Source organism: Panthera pardus, unplaced genomic scaffold (assembly GCF_024362965.1).
Source record: "Panthera pardus isolate Hobbes unplaced genomic scaffold, ASM2436296v1 HiC_scaffold_16, whole genome shotgun sequence".
Taxonomy (NCBI): Eukaryota; Metazoa; Chordata; class Mammalia; order Carnivora; family Felidae; genus Panthera; species Panthera pardus.
Window position 1 is genome coordinate 54,078,055 of NW_026526721.1, and position 26,761 is coordinate 54,104,815.

General features: G+C 36.8%; 1 protein-coding gene across 8 annotated transcripts in view; it reads left to right on the top strand.

Moving 5' to 3' along the window:
* Positions 1 to 26,761, top strand: part of BBX (BBX high mobility group box domain containing) — a 282,740-nt gene that overhangs the window by 90,226 nt on the left and 165,753 nt on the right. For 7 of the 8 annotated variants that reach the window (XM_019448262.2, XM_019448264.2, XM_019448259.2 and 4 more), the window contains one exon: positions 22,603 to 22,676. The gene's annotated coding sequence lies outside the window, so the exon portion shown is untranslated. Of the gene's footprint in view, positions 1 to 22,602; positions 22,677 to 22,756; positions 22,884 to 26,761 lie in introns of those variants that run through there. The other variant, XM_019448263.2, reaches the window with a different exon arrangement.

Consider the following 26,761-nt stretch of genomic DNA (forward strand, 5'->3'; position numbering starts at 1 on the left):
GTTCTTTTAAAGAACTCCTGTCTCAGGGTGCCTTGGTGGCTCAATTGGATAGGCGACCTGCTTCAGCTCAGGTCATGATCTCAAGGTTTGTGAGTTCAAGGCCTGCTTCCGGCCCTCTTCTGTTAGCACAGAGTCTGCTTTGGATCCTCTGTGTCCCCACATTCTCACGCTCTCTTTCTCTCAAAAATAAATAAACATTAAATAAAGTAATAAAGAACTTCTCTCTCTGCTTCTCCCACTTTTGTTTTGGTTCTCTGGCTGGGCAGCTGGGGCTTTAGTTTACTCTGCTCTGCTGTGCAGTTCCCATGATTGTGCCCATTCACTGGGGATAAGTGATTGGAGGATAAAATGAGAATAAAAGTTACAGTGGTTTGCTCCACACTCTAGGGACCAGTATTCCTCCAATCAGAAATTAAGATTCCCTCTTGCTCAGAGTTTTTGCTCCTGTGGGCTTCTGTTTTTACTGCCTCCTTCTATCCTAGAAATGCTTGGGGGCTAGCAACATGAGAGAATGGAGAAAATGGTACTCATAACTTATTGTTCTTCCTCTATTTCCCTGCTGCTTAAGAAACTGCAACATACATCCTGTCCAGGTTTTGTAGCTACATTTAGTGAGACTGACAAAATGGAGTATATTTACTCCCTCTTACCGAGACTGGAATCCATTGGGCTTGCTTATCTATTGGGTTTGAAATAATTAATGGGAAGAGAAAAGGTACATCTAGGTTTTGTGGAGTCTTAAGGTCATATAGTGGGGAAGTCCTCTTTAAGAAAAGGAATACAAGTTATGAATTCAAAATTAGACACAGTGTTTTGGATGGGGCTATGAAAGCAGAGGACCCTAGAGCTTAAGCTTCGTTGGCTTTAATAAAAACTTGACTCTGGGGAACAGATAAAACATAAATGAATATTGATTATCGGTTGGGCATTTTAAGGACATTTTTTATTCATGTTTTCACTTAATATTCGTTAAAATAAAAACGCAACCTATTTTATCCCCACCTTATGGATGAAAAAAAAAAAGATTTAAAAGGTTAAATCATGCAGATATAAGGGGTTTTATAACTCAGATATTCTAATTCCAAAGCATTTGGTATTTCTCCTACCTGTCAAACTTTATTAAATAAACAAATCAGGGATTAGGAGAGACATATAGGCTGTCGGTTAAGAGCATAAGCTCAGAAGCCAGACTGCTGGGGTTTAGTTTGGCTCTGCCATTGATTATGTATGACCTCAGAAAACTTCCCTAACTTTTCCTTAACCTTCCTCTAGATGTCTGTAAAATGGGGAGAATAGAACCTACCTTCATAAGGTTGTTATGAGGATTAAATAAATGATTACTATAAAGCGTTTAGAATAGCTTCTGGCATATAGTGACTGCTTTTTAACCACTGTGTACAATTGTGCATTCAAATAAATCAAATTTTATTTGCTTTGTTAGCAGCCTTCTTGAGCTACAAAGACAAGTAACAAGGAAAGGAGATTTTTTTTCACTTACTGACACATAAGTCATATTATGTATTTGGAATATATACTGAGAAATAGGTTACATATTATGTAATTAGTAATAATTGTACTTTCTGTTAAGAATTATTATTTTTTTTTTTTTAAGTTTGGCGATGTTATTCTGTTTAACACACAAAGCTAGAAGAAATTTTGTTCTATATGTTTGGTTGGAAAATCTGGACGATTACAGGTTAAATGTTTTGGGGAAATGGCCAATTAATAGTACAGAGAGGTAGAATAGTTAAACAAAAAGAAAAATATACTTTTTCTTAGAGATAAAGTCTTACACACTCCCAGACTCTTTGTAAAATGGAGACAGTAGTATCAATCTGCATTAGTTATCTTATTGAAGTGTTAACAAACCGTCATGAAATGTAAAACAATAAACATTTATTATCTCACAGTTTCCACGGATCAGGAATTTGGGAGTAGCTTTCCCGTGTGACTCTGGCTACAGTCAAGATGTCGGCTTTGGCTGTGTTCACGCGAAGCCTTGATTGGGGCTGGAGTATCAGTGCAAGGTGGTTCCCTCACATACTTGGCAAGATGGTGGTTCATGGGGTTCCTGTCAGGTCATCCCTATTCAGTGTGGAAGGGGGCTTCTAGGAGGGGCCATCGTGGAGACTGGCAGTCACCGTATGTTCTAAAATTACTTTAACATTTAAATGAGATCGTTCTAGGAAAGCCTTTGGAAACTAGTAGGAGCTACCTGTTTGATTAGTGTGTTTTTCACCATTGGTCTGTCAGTAGAAATCAGTTTCTGGTTGTTTCCAAAATACAGAGGAAGATGTATGTGTCTCTGTGGAAAAGAGATGAACACTGCTAAGGAAAGTGTGGGTTGTTCTTGTAATTGATCGTTTGTTTAGAAGCTGTGCTGGTTTTTACTTCAGTATCAAGTGATGGTAGCAATTAGAATTTGAGACCAGAATATTGATAAATGCTATAAGCAACAATTCTGACCCACAGTGAACTCATTTAATTACTACCTGGCACATGATCATTGTGGAAGCACAATGTGTTTCAAGTCTGATACATTTTTTGTGTGTGATGGAGTGTCATTTAACTTCTACTTTCTCCAGGGTTAAGCAGGTTAAGCAGAAAAGAATTTTTTTTTTCTTTTCTAAGTAGATTGGATCTTAGTATTGCTAATGATAGAAGGATGGCTTGTTTTGACGAGGACACTTATTAAATTATTTAGAAAATGACACATTACAAGCATGTATAATAGTTATTTCCAGTTGTGAAAAAGAAAGCATGGAGAGAACTCTGTTTTTTCTTTAAATGGTAATATATAAATATTTGGCCACTGGAGGGCTCCATATTTTAAAAAATTATATGAAAGATATAAGTGCTCACTATAACAATTTTAAACAGTACTGAAAGATATAAAGGACTCCATATTATTTGGCAGAGATAATAAATCAAGTAGTTGCTGATTATAAATAGTTATGTGCATATACAAAGTGTAGGTGTTTGCTTCCTTTTCTTACATTGGAATGAAAATAAAACACATTACATAATTTCTTCATAAATAAAATATCTGACAACTCTGATGTCAAAATACAAAACTAGTTATTTGAAAGCCCCTCAGTAAACAAAGAAGTTGAGAGATTAAATACTTTTTTTCTCATCTTTTTTCTACAGGTACTATTTTTATGTGAGGAAACTTCTTGTTTTAGGATTCATTGAGGTTATTTCCATTTAGTTTAATAAACTCTATAGTTATTTCAGTGAATACTGTGACATAATTAATAAAATTCACAGAACAACAGGAGACATTTTGAAATTGAGCCCAAAACAAAAGTAGATGTTGCATAAAACAGTTGGCAGTCACTGATTTTTATGCTTAATACTAGCATTTCTTTGGTCCAGATGTGTACTTTACATTGTTTTGCACTGAACTCTGAGCATCAGGGTTTGTTTTCCAGTTTTAAAGTAAAATGGAAACTTAAAAAAATTGAGAAATTAGAAACACTTATAACAGGTACCAGTACCTGAGGGAAGTTCTCCTTTTCTTTCGAAAAATTCTAGATAGGAAACTACTGTGTTCCTCAAAAACAGCAATTTTACTTCCTTGATCTTTCCCACTTGAAAGAAGTGTTTTGATTTCTTTATAATTCTGAAGTGTTTACTTTTTAAATGTTTGATCTGAGCTCAGGGAAGCCTGCAATTTCTAGGATAGTTCAGCATTTTTTTCCCCTGATAAGATGTGGGTCTCTTTGTACTGAGCTTGCCGAGCTGAGGCTGTGTGTTTTGGATGATCTGAGTAGTTAAATTCCCCAGTTAGTCAGTAGCCTTGTCCTTGGCATCTCCTCTTCACAAAGGAAGCAGTATTGCAAATTAATTGCTAATGACGAGGAAACAAACCAAAACCAAAATGAAAAAACAAACAAACATCTTTTATACCTGTTCATTTGAAAACTGTCCAGGGTCTAAGAATATATAAATCCCTACTGATTTCTACATATGAGGCCCAACTATTACTATAGAGACAAAGATGCCAAAAACTCATGAAGGATGCAGTCTCCAGGTTAGTACTAATTATGCACACGATACTAAGTATCATTATGGAATGATTTTTTAAAATAAAATTAATTTATTAATTGTCAAGTGACAAACTGTGAAACTGTCAAATTTGGCAATTTCACCAGGGGTAATAACCTTCTCTCACTACCTACCTCTTCCTATTCTGCCCACCATCCATTCACACTTCTCCTTAGAATGTTAGACAAAAACCAATGTCCTCAACTTTGGGCTGTGAGCTGTTAGCTACATTTTCTCTTTCTTTCTTCTTTCTTCTTTCTTTCTTTTCTTTTCTTTTCTTTTCTTTTCTTTTCTTTTCTTTTCTTTTCTTTCTCGAGAGGGAGAGAAAGCATGTGTGCGGGGGTAGGGCAAAGGGAGAGGGAGAGAGAGAATCCTAGAACAGGGGCTAGATCTCTACCTTGAGATCATGACCTGAGCTCAAATCAAGAGTTGGACACTTAACCCAGTGAGCCACCCAGGCGCCCCTACATTTTTTGTTTCTACAGACATACTGCTTAGTGTCTAATGTGTTGTATCTATTTAAGTAGTAATCATAGCGCGTATCTGATTGTAGCCTGCTGGCATGTCGAAAAATTCTGCCCTTCTACTCTTGTAGCCACAGAATGCATCTTTGATAATAGTTATGTCGCAAAACATGTTTCTGGCTAAAAGGTATGGGAGAGGACATGGGACAGAGCATGACTGACACACACCACAGTATCTCCTCGTTGCTGCCTCATGAATGTGAAAACAGCTCTCGTTGCTTGTGTTGAGAAACTTGGTTTCAATGCCTTTTTCACACAGATCCATTCATATTATTAATGGAATAAACTGGTGAGATGCCTGTCAGGGTAAAGGTGCAGTCTTGCTATAAAAGATAACAAGCCTAATTGGTCTGATTCGTTATTACCTATGACCATTTTAGCCCTGTGCTGTAACCACCAGAGCTCACAAGCACTGTCAGTTTTTAATGCGTAATTTATAGCACTCAGTCCTTAAAAAAATAAAAAATAAAACTGTTTTTTAAAAAAAGAGCACCTGGCTGGCTTAGTTGGTAGAACATGCAACTTTTGATCTCAGGGTTGTGACTTTGAGCCCCACTGATGGGTGTAGATATTATTTAAAAAATTAAAAAATTAGAAAGAATGTATATTATGTTACTCAGTCCTTATATATATATGTGTATATATATATACATATATACATGCACACACACACATATTTTTATATTTATATTTATTTATTTATCCATAGTTCTCATATGTGGCTGCACCTTGGAATCACCTGGGAAGCATTTAGTCTTCTGGATGCCTGATATGGACCCTACACACTATTCTCACTTAAGTGCTTTACGATAGGAAGTGCCTGCGCATCTGCATTTTTAAAAGTCCTGTGTTTTTGCTTTGTTGTCTGGGTTGAGAGTGATTGATTCATAAGGAAGCTGCATTGTAGAAGCTTTTTGAGGCCCCTACAAGTTCTGATTAAACAAATGCCTCAGAGGAAATACAGCTATTCTTTATATTTGAATGTACTCTCTCCCCACCACCCTACCCCTGAAGAAAAAAAGCCAACCTGGTATAATTTTGGTTGCTGACAGTGCCTAAATTATTTTGAACTGAACCACTTAAATTTCTGGGGTGAGGAACCGGGAAAGTGAAGATCTAACTTCAGATAGGGTTGGCCCATCCTGATGAGTTTGTCATTTCTGTCCCCCTACCAAAGCAGTCAGCACTATCCTTTCACTTTTAAACCAGTTCTAATAGAAAATAGGATAGGGGTGCCTGGCTGGGTCAGTTCTGTAGAGCATGCAACTCTTGATCTCCAGGTTGAGTTCAAACCCCACGTTGGGGATTGAGATTACTTTAACAATTAAATTAATTAAATTAATTAAATTAAATTAATTAAATTAAATTAATTAAATAAATTAAATAAATTAATTAAACAATTAATTGTTTACATATATATAAGTAATCTGGCTAAGGGAACATAATTCAGGAGTGAAATATGCTTCGATGTATAGAGATCTTTTGAAATATTGAGGATTGTAAACGTAAGGAAAAGTCATGGAAGAGCAGTATATGCTACAGGCAGGCCGTAGCGTGTTCCCATAGGGAGTGGGAGCTTCAGGATTAGCACATCCTGACAACAGGTCACACCAACTCCTGAAAATACTCCACAGTGGCAAAAGAAAGGCTTCTTCCCTTCCTCTTCTCTCAGTGCTGAGGCGAAGGAACTGTTGAGAGATCAGACTGTGAGGGTTCCCTGCGACTTCAGTCCTTGAGCTCCTGTTCTCCTCATTCTCAGATGACCTCTTTTGTTTAGACCGTGGGTTTTAACCTGTGTGGATTTGGATGATTCACAAATCCTGCTGTCCACTCAGCTGTTTTCTGGTTCATTCCATGGTAACACCACATGTAAAAGAAAAGAGGACAAACTGGATCTCTGCCAACTAGAACAAAGTGTTTAGCTACCTTCTTACTCCTAACCACCTGGACATCCAGGCTTTTCCATGATAGTAGGGTATTACCAACTTGTCACTCTGCTCAGGACTAAGCCCTTGGGCTCAGTTTTGGGCTCATCTCCACCCTCCCCCCATTTCACTCAGCACAACTGAATGTTGCCTAATCACATCTACCTCACAAAGTGCCCCAGGCCAGCAGTGCTGATAGTAAACCACTTAGATGAAAATAGTGAAGATATTTAGATGGAAAGAAGGAATGAGATAGTCACCACAGAATATCTGTGCAGTGGAAGACTTCAAATAAGTCTCCTGGCTTATGCTATCTAGATTTTAAGCAAGCATTGCATTTGCTACATAGTATTTAAATTTTATTCTCCCATGTTTGGACTAACACCATTCTCCTTGCTTAGAATTAGCTCAAAACAAAACAAAAAACCTAAAAAGAAAAAGCTAGTAATTTAAGGCAAGTTTAGGTGTTCTGTTTTGTTTTTAAATACAATGCCTTTATTAAAAATTAGGGTCTCTTGCGTATAAATATTACCAGTGCATGCATTTCTTTTGATATTTGTGCATTGTCCTGATGACATTTCAATCTCAAGTCAGTTTCCCTTAGCTACTAAAGACCCTTTTACTTCTCTCCAGTTGCCACTTGTCTCACCTGTACCTACAAAATAAAAACTTTACTTTTAACCATCATAAATAGCATTAGTAATTATTTAAAATTTTATGTATTTAAAAACTGTAAAAATTATGTTTGCATATATCCTATTATTTTAAGAAAAATCATTTATGGGAAGAGATCCTTTGCTCAATTCCAAACTGAATCGAAAATGTTTTTTGGAATACTTAATTAGTTGCCTTCCATTATTACTGGCAGTCAAGAGCCTGTCCCTTTTACAGATCCTAGTAGGAACCCTTCATGAAGTCTTAGAAATACTTGTTTTCACTTATTTATTCGTCCTTTTCACTTTCTCGAAGCATCTAAGTCTACATACCTGTAATTTTTTTGAAGTTCATTTTTATTGAGGAAATATGATTTGAAAAGTTAGGGTTATGGGATTTTGTGTTTTTGCTCTTATGTTAGATATTTGGGATAACCTTCAGATAAGGGTTCACATAATAAAAATGTTCAGTTACGGAAAGAGCTCACCAGGCAGGTATTAAGTAGTTATCTGTACAATGGAATTCTAACTGAAAGGGAATGGCCTCTGGCGGGGAACAATGGCAAAATCCCTCAGGAAGTCAATTATAAGGTATGTTAATCCTACCAAAATATTAACCTCATGATCTTCAATCCCAGAGTGCCTTCTCCACCCTGCAAGTTCAGTTAAAAATATGCTGAAAGGCAAATTTCCTAAGATAATGAAATAAAAATGTGGACCTAAGTCTGTAAGATACAAATTAGAAAATAAGATCCCTAGCCAAACGTGAGTATCGGACAAATCCTTTGCTTTCTTACAATTAGTAGCCTAGTCTTTTGGGATGTTAATAAAGTAATGATTAAAAACGTGCCTAGAGAAGCCTTGTGGTTGAATGATTTACCCATCTGATAATTTTTACTCTGGGAATGTTTTTTTTTTTTTTTTTTTTCTTGTGAAGTTGATAAGTCTAACCAGCTATTATCTTCTTAATATATAAAATAGGAAAAAAAAACTTGTTATATCAATTACTAGAATAATTTTTTTTTTTTTTTGTGGATTTAAATGTCCATAAAGTGTTTTGGATTCCAAAGAACAGTTCTATGAATATAGATAATACTGTTTTCTTTGAGTTTCTTCTATTAATCAGTTTCAATTCATTGTAACAATATGAACATAAGTTTAGGAGGTGGTAATTGAATTGTATTAATATTAAATCTTTGATTATATGAAAAGATCTATATTGTCTTTTAATTAGAAACTCACATATGATCAATTTCTAGTTGTTTAAACAGTTTGATTGCTACTAGCATTAATTGTGGTTTAAAGTGCAAATAACTAAACTTTCCTTTGATATGTTATTGTACTAGCACATTCGGTAGTTGGAGCAAGGGGATAGAGCTCTAGTTGCTGGGCACCATGACTGCGGAGCATAATGGATGTCAAGCCTCATGGCTTCCCGCTCTCATCTGCTTTGATTTCAGAAAGCTAGAGAATCTTGGAATGCTTGGATCTTCGACTAATGCATAGACATCAGCCCTCAGTGCCCTGCACAAATCCCCATACAAGAACTCCTACTAAAGTTTCTGCTTGAACATCTCCATAGATGGGACAATATCCAAGAGGAACTCACTTAATTTTTGGATCAATCTGAGTGTTGGAAAGTGTTTCCTCATACTGAACACCCCAAACTGCCTCTTGGAAACATCTTTTAATTGATTACAGTTTTAAACCCTGAAACCACCCCGTAAAATGATGCCTCTTCCTTATGAGACTCCAAAAGGATATGAAAACAGCACTTCTTCTTTTCCAGAGTAACATTTTTATTTCCTTTAGCCATTCTGCCCCCAAACAGGGTTGCTTAGCCTCTGTCCATAATCTGGCAATGATCTGGTCCAGAATCTCTTTGAGTTCTTTCTGTCCTCACCTGAATATAGACAGCACTGGCTAGAGTGGCCTCCCAACCCTTCTTGCTGGATGGTGTAGTTCTTCTTGTTTTTTTCTTTTTCTTTTTCTTTTTTAAATGTTTATGTATTTTGAGAGAGAGAGAGAGAGAATGCATGCGTGCGTGAGCAAGGGAGGGAGAGAGAGAATCCCAAGCAGGCTCCATGCTGTGAGCACCGAGCTTGATCCCATTAATCCTGAGATGATGACCTTGAGCCGAAATCAAGAGTTGGATTTGAGCCACCCAGGTGTCCTGAAGGTGTAGTTCTTCTAAGTCCAGTTTTGTTTTGAGTACTTCACACTGCCATCTTATATTGCAGTTGTCATTTTACATGCTTTTCAGTTCAGGCAGGCATCTTCTGTTCTCTGCTTTCAGACTTTTATTGGTGACAATTGATGCTATAAGTTTAGACTATAGGTTTTATTTTTCAGTGATCTAAACAAAGATGACAATGCTTAGTTACAAATCTATGGGTGTGCTTTCATGTAACTTAGTACTTTTATTACTCCACATTTAGAGATTTTTAAAAAATATATTCTTTTAAATTGTTTTTATTTTTTTGTTTTTTAAAATTTACATCCAAATTAGTTAGCATATAGTGCAACAATGATTTCAGGAGTAGATTCCTTAGTGTCCCTTACCCATTTAGCCCATCCCCCCTCCCACACCCCCTGCAGTAACCCTTTGTTTGTTCGCCATATTTATGAGTCTCTTATGCTTTGTCCCCCTCCCTGTTTTTATATTCTTTTTCTTTCCCTTCTCTTATATTCATCTGTATTGTCTCTTAAAGTCCTCATATGAGTGAAGTGGTGTGATTTTTGTTTTTCTGACTGACTAATTTCACTTAGCATAATACCCTCCAGTTCCATCCACGTAGTTGCAAATGGCAAGAGTTCATTCTTTCTGATTGCCAAGTAATACTCCGTTGTATATATTTACCACATCTTCTTTATCCATTCATCCATCGATGGACATTTGGGCTCTTTTCATACTTTGGCTATTGTTGATAGTGCTGCTATAAACATGGGGGTGCTTGTGTCCCTTCAAAGCAGCACACCTGTATCCCTTGGATAAATGCCTAGAAGTGCAATTGCTGGGTCGTAGAGTAGTTCTATTTTTAGTTTTTTGAGGAACCTCCATACTCTTTTCCAGAGTGGCGGCACCAGCTTGCATTGCCACCAACAATGCGAAAGAGATCCTCTTTCTCTGCATCCTGGCCAATATCTGTTGTTGCCTGAGTTGTTAATGTTAGCCATTCTGACAGGTGTCAGATGGTATCTCATTGTAGTTTTGATTTGTATTTCCCTGATGATGAGTGATGTTGAGGATTTTTTTCATGTGTCAGTTGGCCATCTGGATGTCTTCTTTGGAGAAGTGTCTATTCATGTCTTTTGCCCGTTTCTTCACTGGATTCTTTGTTTTTTAGGTGTTGAGTTTGATAAGTTCTTTATAGATTTTGGATACTAACCCTTTATCTGATATGTCATTTGCAAATATCTTCTCCCATTCTGTCAGTTGCCTTTTAGTTTTGCTTATTGTTTCCTTCTCTGTGCAGAAGCCTTTTATTTTGATGAGGTCCCAGTAGTTCATTTTTGCTTTTGTTTCCCTTGCCTCCAGAGACTTGTTGAGTAAGAAGTTGGTGCGGCCAAGATCAAAGAGGTTTTTGCCTGCTTTCTCTTCAAGGATTTTGATGTCTCCCTGTCTTACATTTAGGTCTTTCATCCATTTTGAGTTTATTTTTGTGTATGGTGTAAGAAAGTGTTCCAGGTTCATTCTTCTGCATGTTGCTTTCCAGTTTTCCCAGCACTGCTTACTGAAGAGACATTGGATATTCTTTCGTGCTTTGTCAAAGATTAGTTGGCCATACATTTGTGGGTCCATTTCTGGGTTAGAGATTTTTTTTTTCACTTAAATTTAATATCTATTAGCATTGCAAATTATACTTCTCAGTTTATATTGTAAATACTCTCAGTCATTCATGTTAAGAGCAGGTTTTGATGTAGAGGATGGTAGAGTGAAACTTGCTGGTACCTGTGATGAGGTGAAGACTCTTTGGGAGAAAGTAGATTTGTGAAGAAAGTTTGAAGACCCCAAACCTCAGCGTTAATGTTGCTTAGGATCAATTCTATAGTACTTTTCTTCTAATTTCACATTATCGCGTCACACATAAGCAAACAGTTGTATGTTTGTTGAGACTCTTTGCTGGGTAGTTGAGGGTTCATAGGACAGAAACTATGGTGCTTTCTTGGAACCTTACAGTGGAAAATTTACGATGAAATTTAGATGGTTATAGCTGCTTTGTAGTCTTCCTGAAACAAAAGTCATATGGTATGTTGGGTATTGTCAGATTTACATTAGCCTTATGATTTCCATCTCTCTTCCTGCTCTAATTCCCACCATCCTCTTTACTAAGAGTTAGGAGACCCCAGTTCAAGGTGGTGGTGAAGGTAAAGTGGGCAGAGAGTTGAATCTTCAACTCCATTTTGCTCTGGAGAAAGAAACATAGCTCAGAAAATAAGTGCAGTTGTTATTTAAGTTCTCATATTGGAACTTTAAAATTTCCCTTGTAATAGCATCTGTCCTCTCCTCTACCTTTGTGTATCTAATGTACCATTCTCTGTGTAAAATTACCACACATTCAAAATGCTCAGTAAGCATATTAAAATGGTAGCTTTGGAGGGGGGAAGGGCACTGGGAGTGGAGTATGTAATAAAAGGAACCTAATTCGTTAATTAAAATTATCTTGTTGGCAATAGTATTTAACTGTGTTGCAGATTTTACTATAAACAAATAGACTTGGTTTCTAGTCTATTCAAGTCGGTATCCTAGACTATATCTTAAAGTTTTCTCAAAATTCATTATACAAAACTCTTGATGCCTACTAGATTCCTTGAAGACTATGAACTACCTGCCCGAATGAGAATCCACAATGTATTACTAGTCCTGTTACTGTTTGCCCCCAAAGTAGAATAATTGATGTTGAGTTTTAACTGTGTTGTTGACACAGGTTTTGACATTTTCAAAAAATGTAAAAATATTGTTGAAATAGCTGATGTTTAGAAGTATATCCTAGGTCTGAATTTGCATTTAAATTGTATTGCTTTCTTTGTATCTATCTTATCTCCAAAGTAAGAAACAAGTATTTGTGTTGTTGCTTTTAAATTATAGCAAGCACTGTCTGGAATCTGAGTAACTATAGAACTCAGCACTTTGAAGTTGAGACTTTTGGTCGTGTGTGTATGTTCATAGGTAAACACACCACATATATTTTCAACTTTTTTTTTCTTTTTTTTGTTTTTTAAGTTTATTAATTTTGAGAGAGAGAGAAAGGGAGGGAGAAAAAGAATGCAAAGCAGGGTCTGCACTGTCAGCATGTAGCCTGAAATGGGCTCGAACCTAAGAACTGTGAGATCATGACCTGAACAGAAACCAAGAGTCGGATGCTTAACCCACTGAGCCACCCAGTTGCTCCCATTATGTTCAATTTCTATGAAAGAGGCCTGGGTCAAATAAGCTGATATGAGAGATTTTGTGAAGGAAATAATATGATACCCAAATCTTTGGATCTTTATTGACTATGACTATAAACACAAGTCAAGTTACAAAGAAGATTCCCTTTAAAGCATTATATTCACAACAGTTTTGGTGTCATATTTTAATTCTTCAAAAATTGATTACTTTTTTTTTCCAGAAACATGTATGGTAACTATGACAAAGCAAAACACTGTATTCCCAGCTATTCCAAGATATGTTTTTACCCCTTCCTCCTAAATCTGAGAAAATATATCTTCAGGCATGGAAAATGAATTATGTGCCACTATCTACTTAAGTATAAAGCACACATAACAAATTTCAAGACACTGGAAATGTCCTTAGAATTGGTTTTAGATGTCAGATTAACATTAGCCACTTTTTCAGTGTTTTTGTTGAAACCTGAAGCTTGTCTTATAGGAAATAGAAATTGAAACAGAAATTGGTGTTGCAGGAGTACAGATTGAAATTTAAATATCTCAAACTATTATATTTGAATGGCATTATGTGCCAAGAAATTGGAATTAATTTGTTGAAATTAGGATTTGAACTAAAGTAAAATAAATCCATGCTCCCTTTCATTTCTTTTCAGGAGGTAAGTATGTGGTCCAATCCTTTTATGTTCTTTTTCTCTTATTGCAACAAAAATGTAAACCATTCTACTTTCTTTTCTCCTTTCACTTCAGGTGCTAGTAATAATAGAGTGTAACACATCTGTTATTTTGTGTGTTGTGCCCTGATGCAGGTTTCATACCCAGTTTTCACCCAACCATACTGTCCAAGAAGATAGAATAAGCTGATTAGTGAGCCTGGGTAGTATTTCTGTTCTGAAGCTTAGGTGGAATTAGATCAGTCCCACACAGTGTACGTGGTCCGTGAGTAAGGAGGAGTATTTTCCTAAAATCAGAGTGCTTTTATCAGATAATGGGAGATACATGTATACTGGTCAGGCTACTTAAGAAAAGCCAGTATAGAAAAATGCACTTTTGTGGCTGATTATTTTCTTATTTAAAAAATGCTCTACAGGGGGCACGAGGGTGGCTCAGTCAGTTAAGCATCTGACTTCGGCTCAGGTCATGATCTCGTTTGTGAGTTCAAGCCCTGCGTTGGGCTCTGTGCTGACAGCTCAGAGCCTGGAGACTGCTTTGGATTCTGTGTCTTCCTCTCTCTCTGCCCCTCCCTGCTCACGCTTGCTCTCTCAAAAATAAATAAACATTAAAAAATGCTCTACAGTGCATTTCCTTTGTAGCTTGAAAGGTTACACAATCTGATTTTTGTTAATTATAAAAAAGTTAAAATTTCAAAATATTTACTAGCAGTTTTGTAAAGTATAGCTATTACAGATGTCTCTTGGGCTGCTTCAGGATAGCCTTTTACTATTCACTTGGTATTCCCTGTAATTGGTGGCCCCTGGGGTTGTAGAACACTGAGCTCTGAAGGGTTGCTATACTAGAATTAGTAACAAAAGGTGGCTTTGTGTCTACCAGTGGGAATATTTGGAGACTATTTTCTTTGTGTTTTTTTTAATTGGCTTAATTTGAACCAAATATTATATATTACTATTTCATTTTATTTAAGATTTTATTTTCGAGTAATCTCTACACCCAACATGGGGCTTGAACTCACAACCCCCAAGATCAAGAGTCGCATGCTCCTCTGACTGAGCCAGCCAGGCACTCCTATATTTCTTTAAATATTGACTGCCGTAGGAGCAGTAGCAACTAATGCAGAGGCATTTAAGGATTAGTGACCAGTGGAGTATTTGTACTATATAGCGGCTGTTGTAGGGCATGTGCTTAGTTTTAATGGAGGACATAGTTGGTACTGTGTGTCTCTAGTAGGAGTGAGCATATTTAAAGGAGAATTGCTCTTTATATATTCTCAACTGTCATTATCTTGGCATTTTTAGTCCATATTTAATTTTAATATTGTTAGAACGAAATACACTGACATTCGCTTTTTTTTTAAGTTTAATAAACTATTTTTTTAGGGCAGGTTTAGGTTCACAGCAAAGCTGAGTGGAAAGTACGGAGTTCCTCTAGACTCCCTTCCTCCATGCGTGTAAACCAACTTTAACGCTTTACTCCAACGTATTTTTATAAAAATATTTAAAAAGACAAATATTTTAAATGCTCATGTCTACAACTAAAACAATGTCGTTCTCTGTCTTCAAACTGGGAGGGGGAAAGTGTTCTAGAGCCAAGAAGCAGTCTCTGACCCTCTAACCTTGCGAGTGAGAAGTTAGGCCATGTTTTATGATCCTTTTCCAGTTGAATGTTGCTTCTCTGAAGACTACAGGGAGAATAAGGATCTAATGTAACTTGATCTGGATCATCCTGTTGTTCTGTGAATGGCAAACTGGAGTCCTGGGTTCTGGCCTAGCTCTGACTCTAGCTTGTTGTGGTCAGAGGGGTTGAATGCAGGAGACTCCAGCTCTCATCTGCCTCCAGCATTTTGTGATTCCATGATTTATTGGAATCTCTAGTGGGGAGGACATCAAATCCTGCAGGTTAGCAGCATGGAATCATGGGAAAAGCACTGTGGTGACCTGAGGTATTTATTGGTCATAAACCAGCTGAATGCCTTTTGTCCCATCACTTTACCTTTTTGGGTCTGCCCTAGTTTCAGCTGTGGAAATGTGATTGGACTTCTCTGTGTCCCTCTAAGAAAAGTTTCTTGGATCTTTCTGATAACACAGTAATCACTGTGTGGTATTGTTTGTCCCAGGAACAACTGTTCGGTGAATAAATAACTTCAAAATGGAGTGTATTGACACTGACTGTGGATCACTTTTGAGCAGATTCTTTCTGTCTTCATATGAGGAATATTCTTGCAATTAACATATTTGAAGCAAGAGTCTCTCTGCAGCTAAGCTTTTACTAGATATACATTAGGCACTTGAAAAGGAAAGGGATTATTTCCTGAATAGTAGTTTCTCTTAAACAAAAAAAAAACCACAATGTAAAATATCAATAGAAATGTACTTTTTCATAACATCACATGATTTTAAATTGTTTTTATGATTTCTTTAAATTGTGCTATTTAATTAATTAGTTAATTAAGGGAAAAAAGGGAAAGGCTAGTGCCCTTTACTTCTCAGAACAGAATATTTTCCATTTAAAATTTATGTAAATTGCAAATGACTGACTTCCTAAAACTGAATGACTTTGGACTAAATTGTTTAAGTAAATGTGACTTTCTGTATATTGCGAATTACTGCTGAAGTGAAAGCAGGTTTAAAGGAAACCTTTCTTACCTCAAAGGACAAGGTGGTTCTAAGGCTTCTCCAGTGGGTTTTTTTCACAGAACGCCTCCCTAAAGGTTCAGGCTAATTCCTGAAGTGTGTAGGGCAGGGTTTATTTGGTCTAACCTACCTAAAGTATGGCAGGTTATCCCACAGGGCTGGGATTATCCTAACCTTATATTTTCCAGCTCGGTGCTCAGTGGCTTGATAGAGCTAATGAATCTTCCCAAAGTACCTGGGGTTTTTCCCTGTTGGTATTCCTGATGTAGCTGCTAGCAGGCGTGTTTTTATACTCTTCCTGGAAGTGAAACTCCTTCTGCCTTAAATGTGCAATTTCCCCTGCCTGAGAAGGTCAAAGGCACATTTATGTAGTTCACAAGAGTATAAAAGAGGCATTCACTGCTTCCCTGCCAAGCCATCTGACGGGACTAATGCCTACTCATTTTCCACCTCTACTTATGGAAACTGCAGAAATTCATGGTTCCACCATGGTCTTTGAAACAACATTCTTATGGCAAATGAGTATTATAATGAAATACCCATATTATCAAATCAGCAAATGTACCTTGAAATTGGTAGGAGTAAAAAGTGGCTTCTCAGACTGTCAGAGTTAAAAGTATGTTAAAACCACCTAAATTAAAACAGAATCTACAGTGAAATCCCACTGGAAAAACTGGCAATTTACTTAGCATCCAAATGCTGAGAATATTCAAGGCAAATTTCAGTGTGTTCACAATGTAACTTTATTAAATGCTTTTCTGTCATTTAGTTTTAACTCTAGTGAGATTACGGATATTTATTGAGCATTTACTGTATGCCAAGCCCTGAGTATCTGTATCTTCTAATAATTCAAGGCAACCTTTAGAAGTGGAGGGATTGTTATCTTCATTTTGAAGGTGAGGAATGGAGGCTCAGAGAGTCCCAGGAATCGACCCACAATTGCAGGGTGGTAAATGGTAGATGCAGGGTTTGGCCCTAACTAAGGTCAGTGTGCTTTGCAGAACACCATGCTGCTAACTGTACTCTATTCTTTGAGACGATGGAGAGGGAAAAAAAAAAAAGCAAATTGCATTACTTTCTCATTTGCCCACGTTTCATGTTCCACTTTCTGATATGAGCCCTGCACTTCAGCTAGATCTGCTTCCTGTCCCTTCCAGCATGCTTCTTCCCAGTACTGAACTTTGGCTCGTCCCGTGCCTGTAACACTCCCCTCATCTGCTGTCTCCCCATATCCCAAATTGCCACACTTCAGCTTCAGGTGCCAGCTTTAGTCACTTCCCGCGTAGATTCCCTTGTGCATCCTAACTGGTTTGAATTCTTTGTTTACCATTTTGGCATGCATTTTTCTCTACTATTATTTAACGTTGTGTGTATGTGTGTGTGTGCACGCGTGTGCGTGAGAGAGAGAGAGAGAGAGAGAGAGAGAGATTACCCGACTAGATCATCAGTTTCTAAAAACCAGCAACTAACACACTCCTATTTGCAGTATTAATACGTGGTAAGTCATTAATAATTTCTGAAACTATAAAAGGTTATATCATTTGTATCTGTGTGCTGTTGGCATATAGATAGATGGTAGGTAGTTTTTAAAGCATAATTTTATAATTGGTCAGTATTGAGTCCTGAAAAGGAGAGGATTTCCAAACCTTTCATCTTTTTTTTTAAAGTTTATTTATTTATTTTGAGAGAGAGACAGAGCACAAGTAGGGGAGGGGCAGAAAGAGAGGGAGAGAGAGAATCCCAAGCAGGCCCTGTACTGTCAGTGTCGAGCCCAACATCGGGTTCTATCTCACAAACTGTGAGATCATGACCTGAACTGAAATCAGGAATGGGAAGCTTAACTGACTGAACCGGCCACCCAGGTGTCCTCCAAATATTTCATCTTGCTATCATAAGAGGTCCGTGTCAAACAACGATTGCTAGAATTTTTTGTCTCTGCCTGCTAGTGTTTTCTAACAGCTTACTGGGAATTCCAAACAGATGGACAAATCTGTAATGACTTAGATATCTAGAGAACTCTTGTTTTGCCTGTATTACTATATGTAAAGTTCCTTACCCTAAAGGCCCTGGGTCATGAGGAAATGCAAGGGCCTACGTGGGAAGATGACAGAGAGGTACTTCAAATTTGCATTTCCTCTTAAGAGATTTCCATTTTCAGTATAGCTGACAGTTGTAATTTCTGTTAAAGATTGGTGCCTGGCCAAAAATGCCTGTGAAATAGCTGTGGTTTAAGCTTCAAGTATAAAGATTTTAACGAAAGTGTTGGCAATATATTGTATGAATAAAGACAGCACTTGTTAAAAAGCATATATATGTGTGTATGTAGATTTGTATGTATGTATGTGTGTGTGTAAGTATATATCTGCAGTTATCTTTGTCTATATGAAGATATTTTATTTCAGGAAGTGATTTAACTGGAGGTCAGACTATCAGCTTATTATTTCTAGGAAAAGCATCCTTTGGCCTATGGGTGAACCACAGTGATCTAAAGCATGGAATTCATTGCCTAAAATTGCTAAACAGCTGATGTGCATTTTCAGTACTGTACTATTGAATAATGTGTGTGACACCACTATTGAGGAGATTGGGTGAAGACCTTAGGCACACACAGGACAGGGAAGGCTTTTGTTAAATCAGTGAGAATCTTTTATTTATTTATTTTTAAATTTTTTTTATATGTTTATTCCTTTAGAGAGAGAGAGAGAGAGAGAGAGAGATCATGAGTGGGGAAGGGGCAGAGAGAGAGGGAGACACAGAATCTGAAGCAGGCTCCAGGCTCTGAGCTGTGAGCACAGAGCCTGATGTGGGGCTCAAACCCACAAACTTCGAGGTCATGACCTGAGCAGAAGTCAGATGCTTAACCAACCGAGCCACCCAGGCACCCCAGTGAGAATCTTTTAGACTACAAATAATGATATATTACACAGAAGTAATAGCTTGGAGTTTGTATTTAAGTTTTATTTGTAAGCATGTAGTATATAAAAGAGTGAATTGAGGAAAATATAAGAATTGTACTCATGTAAAGAGACAGAAAAAAATCTTTTAAGAAAACCTACATCATAACCTATGGGGAGTGGAATACATGTTGCTGGGGAAATGGAGGAAAGCAGTGAAAGATTTAGCAAAAGAGTGAGTATTAAGACTATTATTTGTGACTTGGACTTGTTTTGGCTTTCAGAGGTCATGCTGACTCTCTCAGATTAGAAATACAGTCTCAAAGCATAAACATTGGAAATAATAATTTTCAAATGTGCTTTCTTGGGTTCTCCATTTTGTTTTCTTCAGGTGTAAAACCAAGAGTATTCTATTTTTCAGGAGAATGAGGAAAAATCTATTTCCTTTTCAATTAGTTTGGCTATTTTTGTTGTTGTTGTTTATGGTACCATAAATGGAGAGACACCTGTACCATGCATTGTATCATGACTAACAAATTTTTTTTCATTTGATAGTAATTGTTCTTTAGCAAATAATTGCAGTCCAGAATGACTTTTATTGAGCTTGATTGAATTAAGGTTATGTATGAAAATGAGTTAGTTAAAGCTTAATCTATTATCCAGAGAATTGATGAAAACATCAGAAAAGCAGTCATTCGTGGGGATTAAATATTCTTCCATATAAGTGGGCAACATGGTTACCTTGGAGTCTCTTCTGAACTGACGGGGTAGTAATGACATCAGGGTGCAAAACACCCAGTGTTGGCATAGAAGGGGATTTTACCATGATGTGCCTTTGAATGTTATACTGTACATTAACACTAATTGGGAGTCTGTCTCATTGTAAGAAGTGGCACCTCACCTTATTTTAGTATAATAAGCTTTTCAAAACATAGCACCCCAAGGGGCAGTGTGTAAGCCGTGCCAGAAAGCCAGTTGCTTTGGGATCTTTCAGTGGTTGCTGAGGCCCATTCTTTAAGATAGGTTTTTCAAATGCCAAGTCAGATGCCCAATTTGCAGTAAGAGGTAAATAATAGATATTTAATAGATAGTTCTCCCACCTGCCATGAAGTTTCTCAGAGGGAATCCTGAGCTGTGCCTGATCAGTCCTGCTAGGTATGCATCCCCTGGGGGTGGCGGGGTCACTGGTAGGAAACAGGTCTTGAAAAGGAGAAGAGAACAGATTCTTAACGAGGCAGTGTGAGCTAAGGATGAGAGTGAAGGTTGAGAAGAAGCCAAAGTGGAACTCAGAAAACACAGGCATGAGCTGGCTGAGGTGAAAATCTGCCCTGGCTGTGGAAGAAGGGCACCTTCAAGCCCCCAATCTGTAGGGTTGTGTTCGCACCTTGGGCATTTCCCCCTGCTTGCCCCGCTCTGTCCTCTGACACCTCACACAGCCACCCATTTCCATCACATGATAACACTTTGTGAAGTATTTGTAACTTTAAATGCAGAGCAGCTTATGCTGAAACTGCTTTTTCTGAAGCTACTCATGTGGGCATTTGTAAGAACCAGATAAAATCTGGAGTCTCTAAGGTTGGCTATCAGAGAACTCAAAGGGAGTCTGTCTCAGTCAGAATCTTCAGCCTTGAAATTGACCTCTACTTCATGGCTGATTCCCTGGCTTCTCTCTCCCAGTCAGTTAAGTCCAACAAGATTTCTCTGTTACCCTAAGAGTTTTAAAACCCCTACTGGCCACAGCATAGTCCGCCTCCTTACTGTCCCTCCCCACTTATCCACAGATAGTTGCATCACAGTGGATAAATTATTGAATAATCATCAAAATAAGGTGTAACTAGAGTCCATTTTTTGATATGTATATGTGTATTTGATTATATAAACAAACACATCGACAAGGGTACCCAAAGATTAGGGAAAGTTTATTTTTCGGTTCCTAAAAGAAGTTATGTGTATAGGATATATTAACATATTTTATTTCTCACATAGCATGTGCCCACTTCTTAAACCAAAAAGAACACAAATCTTTAAACCAAAATAAGAATTAAATCCACACTGTTAATTAATGTTGGACCCTCCTTTCCCATTTTTGACAGTATAATTTTTTTTCATTTATACCAATTTATTTACCTAACAGTTTTGTATAATTATTTATTAACGATTTTTACCTATTTTTTACAGTGTTTTTCTTTTCTTTCTTTTTTTTTTTTTAACAGTGTTTATTTTAATGTTTCTTTTCTATATTGACTTTTGGATTTATATGAAAAAAATTAGGTGATTAAATATATGAGATAATGAATTTTTTTTAAATAGTATTTTTAATAATGTCAGTTGTCTATTTTATGATAGCTAAGAAGAGACTTCTACATCACTACTTGGTTTTTGGAATTGTACACTTAGTAAAAACACAGTCATTTTATTTGAAAGTATTCATATGGGTCCTTTGTAGTTTGCTTCAAAGATCTGGATTTATCATTTCATCCATACTCTTGTTTTAAAAAATATGGGTGTATGAGTAGTAACTTGTATGAAGCCACATGAGACCATTTAATATTTTGTTCGTTGTTTGCAGCTGTTTTCTTCAATAGCACTGGGTGGTAACTGAATTGTCTTAAGTCTAGATAGGATTACTCAGATGAATCATTACATATTTTTGATATTTAATGTAAGTGCTTCCATGTCATAGTGGCTGATTCAGTAAAAGGCTTGAGTTATGTCACAAAATGACTAATAATATTGATAGAGCTGTAAGCCAGTACATGATATCCAGTTTCTAGAGTACGGAGTAGCCTGCTGATTGTAAAGAAATACAACCGGCAAAGGGGTAGGAAATTCTGTCTTAGTTGAATGTGAATTTAGTATTACCATTAGAGCATCCTAGCAACTAAATAAATGTATCTCACCTAGAAACTGAAATAACTGAATTCTTAAAAGTGATACAACTTAGTTATATGTCTATATTTGCAGTATTATTAATGTCAAATGTTCCATTTAGTTTTTGTGGACAACCTTTCGCTGATTTTGATCCTCTTTCCTATGTTTACTTCATCACTTTTAGCTAGAAAGTAATTTTTTTGGTAACATTTTTTTCTCTGTGGATGTCTCCCCTTACTCCTCACCTTAAAAAAAAACAAAAAAAAAACAAAAAAAACAAGATAAAACAAAACTGTGTTGCTTCACTCATCTTTAAAACATTTTTTTTTAATTTTTTTTTTTTTAACATTTATTTATTTTTGAGACAGAGAGAGACAGAGCATGAACGGGGGAGGGTCAGAGAGAGAGGGAGACACAGAATCTGAAACGGGCTCCAGGCTCTGAGCAGTCAGCACAGAGCCTGACGCGGGGCTCGAACTCACTGACCGCGAGATCGTGACCTGAGCCGAAGTCGGACGCTCAACCGACTGAGCCACCCAGGCGCCCCTCATCTTTAAAACATTTAAAAGAAAAATGATAAGATTAATACCTGAACCACAGTTTATCTGGTTTGATTGGACCAGTCATTTAAAATAACTTGAATCTAGTTAGAATGTCAGTTTAATGTCTTGTTTTTCCAGTGGATTTGTGTGTAATTCTACACTTGATTTTAGCCAAAAGCCTGACAAGTTATTGCCTATCTATAACTTTAATCTCAGAATTTCCGTTGAATAATTTTAGTGACTGTCTTTTTTGTTAAATTAAAATTGACCATAAACATTTTAGGCCACTTTCTCTAAATCGTGTTAGCAAAGGAATTTTTATTAATATGCCTGTTTTGGTTGTTTGGCCATTACTCATTTTGGGGGTATAATTTTGCTAAAGGACAAGAAGTGTCAGCTTTTTTTAAAGTCCTTCACGGCTCACCATTTGCTTTTGGTCTTTCACAGAATCCTGCTGCATCACAGAAGCTGGAAATTCTGATGTTCCATTCAAATCACAATGGAAAGTCTTGACTTGACCGGTAAGAGCAGCATCACAGGTGCATCATACTTAGCTGGAAGCAGTGAAGCCGGCAAGAACTATGTGCTGTCCAAGCTGGTCTCCGCTTTTTCCTATCTGATACGTTCACCTTCCATAGTGATCAGGGAAGGGTGATACCTTTGTGTGGTTTTTGTCTTTTTTAGTGAATCACTTTTTCTTAAAGTGACATTTTAATCTCCATCATCAAGTAAGTTAAATTTTCCTTTAAAATCATGAATTTAAAAAAATTATGTCAAAATCTCTGATTAGTTTCCCCACGGTAATGACCTGTTGGTGGAACGTCCAATTTATTCAAGTCCTGAATATGTAGAGGTTATGTACCTAAATAAGTATTAAATGGGTCTAGTCTCCATAAGTTATTTTTGTTTGCACTGCCTTTGGCTTTAACTGAAAAATGAATTTGTATCAGAGCATTATGGAGTATTTTTTTAATCTGTTAAAAATAATAGAGGCAGGTGTAGCAGCATTATGAAACTGTTTGAATATGAAAACCACACAGTGAAGAAAAACTTGAGATTGTAAAATATATATGTGACAAATTATATCAAACTCTAAAACTCACAGATACTATAACTCTGTCCTCTTGTATATAAGTTACTTTCAGAGGAGAAGAGTTTTTTTTTTAAATAGTTTTAAGATATGGCAATAGTATTTTAAGATTAATCTTAATAATGGCTACTTAAATGCATAGAGTTGTCTCTTTCTGCGACTCGAAGGTGTGATTGCTGATGTCTGAACACTTTGTGGTGAACTGATGCTTTAAAGACAGGAATTTGATGTAAATTAAGATGAACAAATCTAGTAGATACTGTTTAGTTGTAGTTTTTAGGGTTTATTTTATGAACTTATTCGTTAATTTTCTGATTAATAGAAAATTAATCTTAAATCTTTTCCTGTTTTTAATTATTTTGATTTGTTAGCTTTTCAAATCTGTCTAGAATATCTGTGGCTACCTTCATGTTTTAGTAAGTATATGATTGAATATTGCTTTTATGACATGGGTATAAATGTAAGGCTTCTGAGCCCTTCTGCTGAATGTCATTGTCTAAGATTGTACATACAGTAACCCATGTATACCTTAGCTTGAATGTCTATTTACTTGGATATTTAAACGCCAGCAAAATCTTAAATGCCACTGAGAAGTTGGGACTTGGTTATCATTTTTCCTCCTTTTTGTGCTATCCTTGGAGGCACAATTAAGTTTCAAATACAGATTCTGGATTTAAGACTGCCAGTTTAGTGCACAGTTGATTTTGGTTTTACTGGGTCAGCAGAATAGACTATAGATATTTGAATATTGATACTGAAATTTTAAATTTGTTCTTCTCCATTGTTAATCCTGAAGGGAGTTGAATATAGTGAGGCCTAAAGAAAATTAAATTTGTGGCAATATTCTGAATTTGCTAAATATGAATACATATCTAGAAAGTAAAGCTGGAAACTTTATCTGATCTGTTCAGGAAACTAAATTGTTCATCAGCATTAGTATGGTGGTCTTGACTTAAGTAGCCCTCTGATCTGTGATTTCTGAATGTTAATCAGATAATTTCAATAAAATGTTTTTTATTGACTATAAGAAACTGACATAAATTCAAATTGCTGATAAAATTTAAGAAGCCTAATTGAAGATGACTAACACTATATACTTCTAGCTTACATTTATGATCATCTTAAATACAGTATTAACTAAGAAACAGAAAAGATGCCGTGTGAAACCAAGAGTAATTTAGGAAGCAGATCCTGGAAGATGTTACATGGCAAAAAGATGCTAGAGTCCAATAAATGTAGGAAACATGATGTATCATTCAGTTTAGGCAAAGTTATGTTTCATTATCCAAAGAATTCCCAAATCTGAGTGGTTTATAGCAGTAAAAATTTATTTCTCACTCTTGTTCATGTTCTTGATGAATCAGCTGCCACTGTGCTCAATGTCCTCTTTGTCCCTGGACCAAACCTAAAGAAGCAACCTTTCTGGGATACAGAACTTTCTTTCTTTTCTTTCCTTTTCTTTTCCTTCTCCTTCGTTTATTTATTTATTTTGAGAGAGAGAGCACGAGCAGGGAAGGGGCAGAGAGAGAGAGAGAGAGAAAATCCCAAGCAGTCTCTGTGCTGTCAGCCTGGAGCCCAAGGTGGGGCTCAAACTCATGAACCGTGAGATCATGACTTGAGCCGAAATCAAGAGTCAGACACTTAACCGACAGAGCCACCCAGGTGCCCCTGGGATGCATAACTCTTAAAGTGGAAGAAAAAAAAGGAATGATAGTGGAAACGTGAAAAACTGTTGGTTGTAAGTGGTACATGTCACTACCTCTCATTTCATTACCAGAACGTGTCTCATGGTCAAGGAAAGGCTGATTGGGATGCACAGTGCATATCTTACCTGTAATATCTGAACCTATGGCTCTTTTGGAGAGACAGAGTGCATGCAGTATTTTAAGCTTCCAAATGTCCATTCGTTCTTTATAATGAATCTCTTTAACATGTAAAATTATTTGACCACGAATCCCTTCATTTTTATTAATCCAAAAAGAATACAGTGAACTATGGTACCCTCTCTGTGACAAGTTCTAAGGAGTTTATTGATGTTTCAAGCGTTGGAACTTGTCCCATCATAGAGTAAGGGGTTCTAGTATATTTAATAGACTTATTTGTATTGATCTCTACCTTGTAGGACTGTGAGAGTTAAAAGAAGTATGTCAAGTGCCTGATGTAGCACCTGGCACATAGGAAGCACTCAAGAAATGGTAGTTAAAAAAAGAAAATTGTGGTCAGAGTTTAAGAATCTTGAATGCACTGTAAAATACCTTTCACAGACATCTGACAGTGTATGTATATGTAAAATGTGTGTATATTTATATATAAACACAGAAGCATACCTCCAAGGTGTTTTAATATATTGTCCTTAATGTGTAAGAACCTATATATTCTCCTACAGTTCTACTGAAAGTACAGGGTGGTTTTGGCTTTATTACTATTATTTTTTGAAGTTCATTTATTTTGAGAGAGAGAGAGCAAGTGTGTGAGGGGGGGAGGGGCAGAGAGAGGAAGAAAGAGAGCATCCTAAGCAGGCTCTGTGCTATCAGTGTGGAGCCTGACCTGGGGCTTGATATCAGGACCATGAGATCACGACCTGAACTGATGTCAGGAGTCAGACACTTAACCTACTGAGCCATCCACGTGTCCCAGAGTGGCTTTATTCTTAACAGCAAGAGAAAGAGTAAATCCTGCAGAAATATTAGCCCACCCTATGATCTAATAATTCACTTCTTACACTGAAAATACAGGAGTTTTAAGGACAGTGTGACTGCCAAATGTAGATATGTGCCCTTCGCTCTGAATAGTAATAAGGTCTGGATTAAATCACATTTGATGAAATCTTGATGCAAGGTACAAGAACAGGAGAGAGTTCCAATGAAATTTTCTTTACCATGTAGAGTAAATGCCATTTGGTTTCAAAAGAATCAACATTTCTATCAAGATTTTATGTAACAATTTTCCTCTTTTTGTTTGTTTCAGTGGAAAAATGTATTTTTATTAAAACATGGGGACAGCACCCAAGGGCAGAGAGAGCTTCCTGTTACTATTTTCTAATGAGGGTTAAATTATTTAGACTCCTTCAAGACCTTCTCTATTGATATTATCCCCTCCTACTCTCAGAATCAGGTACACCATAGTTGATACCTCTTATGGGTCAAAGCTGCATGCTGTCTCTAAAATGACAGTTTCATTTGTTTAATTTAGGAAAACATGTAAAATAATTTGAGGGAGTAAATTGCTCTTCAAATTGTTCCAAATTCTTCACTTTATAAATGGGTTGTCTTTTTTTTTTTTTTTTTTTGTCGTTTTAATTTAGAGGGAGAGTGTGTGCATGCAGGTGGGGAGAGGGGTAGAAGGAGAGAGAGATAGAATACTAAGTAGGCTCCCCACTTGGCACAGTGCCTAACATGGGGCTCCATCCCACGACTCTAGGATCATGACCTGAGCTGAAATCAAGAGTGGACACTCAGTTGACTGAACCACCCACGTGCCTGTATAAATGGATCATCATTGTAACTGTCAGTTATT